The following is a 7,212-nucleotide window of genomic DNA, read 5'->3' on the forward strand; positions in this document are numbered from 1 at the left end:
GCCTATTTGCGTCACCTCGATGAAAGTATGGACTCGGGAAGTATTTTTAGGCCGGTACCGTGAGCGGAACTCCATGGTGGAAATACTCGTAGCAAAGATCGCATTTACAAACTGTACCGAGAAAAACAGAATTGAGAGAATCCACACGGGCGTGTGGAAATTATACACGCGTGTGGAAATTCCACATGGGCGTGTAAAATCCACAGTCCCGCGTGGTCGCCCGATTCCAAACTCTATTTAAAGCCGATTCAACCCCGATTTCAGCATTCTTTTCTCCATATTTTCCCCAACTTGAGAGATATTTTCGGCTAGGGTTTTGAGAGGTATTCGCTAAGGTTTTGGAGAGGTTCTACGGCTCCGACATCGTCATTCCTTAGGAAGAAGGTTGGTAGGGGAGCTCCGTCGAGGCGTATCCTATACCCGGACAAGGGAATCCTTGGACTGACTTAGTGAGAGGACTTTCCACAAGACCATCGACATGACTATCGAGGGGTTTCTCTATGGATTCATTACTTTTACATTCTATTTCTTTGATTGTACTTAGCTCCATGGAGAGCTAAACCCATAGTGGATACTTGGGTATTTGTGAACCCTAGGATGTATTTGTTTCATTGAATCTCTTTATTATGCTTTCAATTAATTGATGTTTGTTGTGAGTTCCAACCTTGAATGCTTGATTGTATGAACATTTCCCCTAGAGTGACACTAGGGTTGAGAGTTCTTGTTGGTAACCTTGTGAATGAGTGACACACCACGAGCGTTAGATAAAGCTAGGTTGGAGAGGGTTGAGAGGGTGAGTCAAGAGGTACGGGAGCGTCCCCTTTCCCTCCGACGTGATAGATTCTACCTCCATTCCTCGAGTTCTTTGCGGCCATAATAGAGTGAATGGTCAAAGGGATGACCCTTCGCTGGGGCATAGTTGCGCGTGCAACAGAGTGAAGCGTTGAGGTGATCTTAGTATCTTGGGCTTAATTGTGGTTAGGGACCTTCCACTTGGACCAAAGGGTTAGGTCTATAATTAGGAAGAAATTTATCACTTGGAATCCCTAGAGCTCATTGCAACTCTATTCGAGTGCGATGTTGAGAGGTTATCTAATCTCTCCTCCGGGACATGTATAGAGTTAGGCATAGTTGACCTTAGGTTTGGGACTATGTATTTAAGGATTTCCATGACTCACCATTACATCGATTAGCAAGCATAATAGAGGGTTCTTGCACTTGAAACGATTGTCCTAGGCGGAGCATTATCCGAGTACCCCATCTTTATCGATTGCCTTACCTCCTCCTTTAATCTTGCTTTCTTACTCGTTGTTTTTACTTTTGAGAATTGAATCATTGTCACACTTATCACTATTGATCTTTCACATAGCTAAGAAGCGGATTAAGTGTTTTTATTCCCTACTCCTTGTGGATTCGATACACGCTCATCCGGGATTATTACTCGACAAACCCGTGCACCAGTGAAGGTCATCCCTTAGACCATTCACTCTATTATGGGACGCAAAAGAACTCGAGGAACGGAGGTAGAATCTAACACATTAGAGGGAAAGGGGACGCCCTCGTACCTCTTGACTCACCCTCTCAACCCTCTCCAACCTAGCTTTTGTCTAACATCTGTGGTGTGTCACTCACTCACAAGGTTACCAACAAGAACTCTCAACCCTAGTGTCACTCTAGGGGAGTATTCAAACAATCAAGCATTCAAGGTTGGAACTCACAATAAACATCAATTAATTGAAAGCATAATAAAGAGATTCAATGAAACGAATTCATCCTAGGGTTCACAAATACCCAAGTACGCACTAGGGGTTTAGCTCTCCATGGAGCTAATTACAATCAAAGAAATAGAATGTAAAAGCAATAAATCCATAGAAAACCCCCTCGATAGTCGTGTTGATAGTCTTGTGGAGAGTCCTTTACTCGTCGCAAAGGGTCCTTTGTCCAGCCTAGGATACAACTCGCCGGATCGGTGCCGACGAAAGCTCTCCCAATAACCTTCTTCCAAACGATGCACGATGTCAGAGCTATAGAACCTCTCCAAAACCCTAGCCAATACCTCTCAAAACCCTAGCTGAAGCCCTCTATCAAGTTGGGGAAAAGATCGAGAAAAGAATGTTGAAATCGGGGCTGAATCGGCTTTAAATAGGACTGGAATCGGGGATCCACATGCCCCTGTGGACGCCCCTGTGGACGCCCCTGTCGATTTTTCACACGGGCTTGTGGAAATTCCACACGCCCGTGTGGATTCTCTATTCTGCAGTTTTCTCGGCCGGCTGTGAACAGTGCTCTGCTACAGTATCCGGTCTGAAATACTTCCCAAATCCTATACTTTCATCGAGGTAACACAAACGGGCACACGTTCACGTCGTGGATCGCTTTGCTTCTTCAATGATGGAAAAGTTGGTGGAGATCTTGTTCTATATGCATAAGTCAGAATGCTTGAGTATGACTGCCCTTGTGCCCCTCCAAATGGTTGTACTAACTCAAATACGAGGAGGTTGGCACACACTTTAGCATCTCACACCCGACCTATGTCTTCGCGTTTGAACCTTAGCAAGATTTCCTCCAAAATGGGTGCATTATGATCCACATTGGGTTCTTTCCTTCATAATTGGCCTCACAACCCTACCTGCATAAAAGTAACATAAAAACACACATATTCATGTAAACCCCGAGAAAGGTAATGCTTAACATAAGGAAAGAATGCTTCGCATTCATATTGCACAAGCACTTATCAAAACCGTTTATTGAAGAAGTCGATCACGATCTACGGCATAAACGCAGCCCGCTTTATGTTGCCCTCGATGAAAAAGTAGATTTGGGAGTGTTTTTTTGGCGGGAGTACTGTAATAGTTACTGCTCACGCAGAGTCGAAAAATCGAATTCGAGAATTCACACGCGGGCAGTGGATGCCCAATTCCAGCCTTTTAAAAGCCGTGATTTAGCCCCGATTTCTCTATCTTTTCCCTATATTTTTCTTTTTATCTTTCCCCATCTTTGGAGGCACTGGCGGCTAGGGTTTGGAGAGGCTTTGGTAAGGCTTTGGAGAGGTTTGACGGCTTTCAACACCGTGTTTCCTTCAGAAGAGAGTTATTAGGGGAGCTTTCTTCGGCACCGATCCGGCGAGGTGTGCCCTAGGTTTGACGAGGAGACCTTCGAAGAAGACGCGGCCGATCCACAAGACCATCGACACGAACACAAGGGGGGGGGGTTTCATTCTTAGATTGTATCTCTATACTTTCGATTTCATTATCTATTGTATTTTGCTCCATGGAGAACTAAAGCCCTAGTGGGTACTTTGGTATTTGTGAACCCTAGGATGTATTCATTTCATTGAATCTCTTTATTATGCTTTCAATTAATTGATGTTTATTGTGAGTTCCAATCTTGTATGCTTGATTGTGTGAATACTCCCCTAGAGTGACGCTAGGGTTGAGAGTTCTTGTTAGTAACTCTTGTGAGTGAGGGACACACCATGAGAGTTAGACAAAGCTAGGTTGGAGAGGGTTGAGAGGGTGAGTCGAGAGATAGCAGAGCTTCCCCTTTCCCCTCTGGTATGATCTATCCTACCTCCACGTTCCAAGAGTTCTTTGCGGCCATAGTAGAGTGAATGGACTAAGGGATGACATTCCGCTGGGGCTTAGTTGCGAGTGCAACGGAGTGAAGCGTTGAAGTGATTTTAGCATCTAAGGCTTAATTGTGGCTAGGGATCTTTCACCTGGACCAAAGGGTTAGGTCTATACATAGGAATAGGGTTTATCATTTGGAATCCGTAGAGCTTATTGCAATTCTATACGAGTGCGAGGTGTTGAGATTGTTCGATTTCTCCTCCGGGACATGTATAGAGTTAGGCATGGTTGACCTTAGATTTGGGATCATGTAATTAAGGATTTCCATGACTCATTGTTGCATCAATTAGGAAGTATAATAGAGGGTTCTTGCACTTGAAACGATTGTCCTAGACGAAACAATATCCGTGTACCCCATTTATCGTCGATTGCCTCTCCTATCTTTTACTTGCATCTCCTTTATCTTTTCTTATTTTCATTTGCATTGAGTTTGTTTTCACATCACTTTCAACATATTTTCATTTTAGTTAAATAGCAATCTTGGTGGTTCTAAGCACTAATTCCTGTGGATTCGACTACCCTCTCACCGGGGTATTATTACTTCAACACCCGTGCACTTGCGGTTTACACGCATATTTGGACATGTCAGAAGTCAATCCTGAAGTGATCCCACTTTGTTACAAATAAACATAGGAAGTGGAAAACTGGGCATTTCAAGAAAGTGTCACTTCAGCCTAAATGAATGCATGAATAACCAGAAGTGACACCACTTCATCCATTTCATAGAAGTGCCACTTCCCCAACTTCCTTATTTCCATTGAGTTCAGCCCAAATGAACATGCCCTAATTCTAGAGGAGATTTCAATCCACATTCAAGGAGATAGGAGATCATAGTCATCAAGCTCACCTTGGCCACTTGCATGGAAGCTTTTCAAGGGTATCTTTGGTGATTCACCTACGACATGATTGAGAAGGGTTTTTTTTATGCTTTTAATATCTCTCATCATATATTTCTTGTTGAATGATTGCCTTCCACTGATGGAAGGCTAATTTGTAGATGTTTGGGTATAATAAACTCTTGGGTTTACTCTTTAACATTGGCTGTTGGATTCATGAAATTTACTTGTTTAATTTATTGCGCGATCCATTCTATTTGAGTCCAATTGTGTGTTTGAATGCTTGATTGCTATTATGGCGAAAGCGCTAGTTGCCATGCCCGATGTGCTTTGTGACAAGAATAAATGCCCACCTAGCATAGGCATGCCGTGATTAGTGGAAATTATTAGTAAGTCTGGGTATAGGATACTTCGGAGACTCCATCTCCCTCAATTCTCTAGAGTGAGTTAATGATTATCTCCATGCTTTTTGTAATCATGTGGAGTAGATTTTAAGAGATATCACATCTCTACTTTGTATTCAGATTAGCGGTAATCTCTCTTCACAAGGGAGATTATCTACTCATGAGATCATCATTAGCTCGTGGCAAGGTTTCATAGGGTGTTAATGTGATCGTGTGGATGTTTGTATCAGCTCTGCACTGATTCAGTTATTCTTCACCAATGAAAATGGGGTTTAGTATAATGCTGGAAATCTCTTGGCTCAAATGGGATTGCATAGATAGACAAACCTTATCCTGTACTTTATCAAACCCTAGAGAGATGCTATGCTCGGATATCATTCTTTACCCTGATTTTTCTCTAGTGTTATTTCCATATTTTTTGCTTTATTCTCTTTTGTTCACACACACACATCACTCGACCGATTAGGCTAATTTTTGAAATTAGAGTTATTACTATTACTCTCATTCTTCCTTGTGGACCAACATTCTGCTTGACACACACTATTATTGCGCGATCGACATGTACCCTTGCGTCCCTATCATTAAGTGTCATGTTTTGCTTTATTGCAACATCATTCCTCCATGCATCTATGTTAACTCAGAGATTGGGCATTATTTGAATTCTTGAATCTTGCACTATTTACTAATTAATGAATTACCATATTCTGATACCCCATGATTTTTCTCTTGATTTGTTGTATTTTTTCATATAAATCATTGGTGTATTGTTGGTATCCACTATCTTGAATTCTACTCACACAAATGTATACTCTAATTAGTTCTTTTTAAGGTGATCTTCATTAGATTTAGAAACATTAATACTCCAATAGACTTAACAAAAAATAATTACTAATTCAAAATAGAATATTAGCATGATTCATGAGTCAGTCCGTTACACATGTGTTTCCACCTCAAGGAGGTTACTACTCCTATGGCAAGGTCATTTCTTTAGCTAATTGATTAGATCTTGTAACAGCTGATGTATACTTGTATTTATACTTGAGAATGAATAGATGCGAAGTGTGTAGTCTCATTATCTTCTTCTACATAGTATTAAAGCTCTAATTCTATCTCCCATCTACCATTAGCTTCTTTCCTTCTGTTACCACTTCCGCTGCTCCCACACCTCCGTTTTCTACCCTTCATGTTGCGAACCTTCGCACACATGTACCGATCATTCTAGACTTGCATGAGTCCAACTACTCGGTGTGGTGCATCTTCTTTTCCATGACGCTAGCCAAGTTCGGCTCATGTATCAAGTATATGACTCCAATTTGGCTCATAATGACCCTCAATGGCACCAGGATGATTACAGCATCCAGACTTGGCTCTATGCCACCATCTCCACTGACATCTTATTCTTAGTAATGCAACCGAATAACATGACGTATGCCGTATGGTCCAGTCTTGAGGGCTTGTTCCGCTCTAATAAGCGCACTTGGGCCAACTATCTCTAATCGGAGTTCAGCAGTCTCGTGCAAGGTGACATGATGATTGTTGACTACACACATCAACTAAAAACACTGGATGATAGCCTTCATGATATTGATCAATAGATCTCCGATGAGATGCTGGTCTTGAACATGCTCCTCGGCCTCAATGAGAGGTATCATGGGACCACCACCATAATCAAGATACATCAACCTTTCCCAATCTTTCTGCAGGCTCGATCCTTCCTCGTCATGGATGAGCAGTCCAAGCTACACTCGACAATGGTGGTGGCCGGCGCCTTTTTTTCTCTTCTAATGCGTAACAGGGATCCATCTCCCATACCACCGGTTCCTCCTACTCTTCTGGCAGCGGGAAGAAGACCAACAAGAAGAGGAACGGTGGGCAACAGTGACATGTGACGGCATCGCCGTTGGCCTGGGTCCCGTGCTTCAACCCCTAGAATAGTCAAGTGTAGGCATGGCCCATGCTGTGGATGGTGCAAGCTCCTCCCTCTCAGCCTCTTCTTGGGCAGCAGCGCGTCATCGGCCCATCCTAGGCACTAGCTGCATTGGCGCCATCCCAACAATTGTTCAACACCGCTGCACCAACTCTGTCGACCTCTATGGTGCTATTATGCTAGTCAACACCTGCGTGGGACAACTTTGCCTTGGTCTCCGTGCTCAACTAGATGACCGTGTCAACCACTACCTTCACCACCGGTGATAAGTGCTACACCGATCATATTTTCTATATCATTTACACTGCATATAATATGAAATTTTACTTGTTTAGCATCTCATTAGGATGAAATTTCATTCTTTTGTTCACAATGACCTTTATTTTTGTTTTATGAAGATAGAAACGAATTCGAGG

This window comes from Dioscorea cayenensis, unplaced genomic scaffold (assembly GCF_009730915.1).
Source record: "Dioscorea cayenensis subsp. rotundata cultivar TDr96_F1 unplaced genomic scaffold, TDr96_F1_v2_PseudoChromosome.rev07_lg8_w22 25.fasta BLBR01001336.1, whole genome shotgun sequence".
Classification (NCBI taxonomy): domain Eukaryota; kingdom Viridiplantae; phylum Streptophyta; class Magnoliopsida; order Dioscoreales; family Dioscoreaceae; genus Dioscorea; species Dioscorea cayenensis.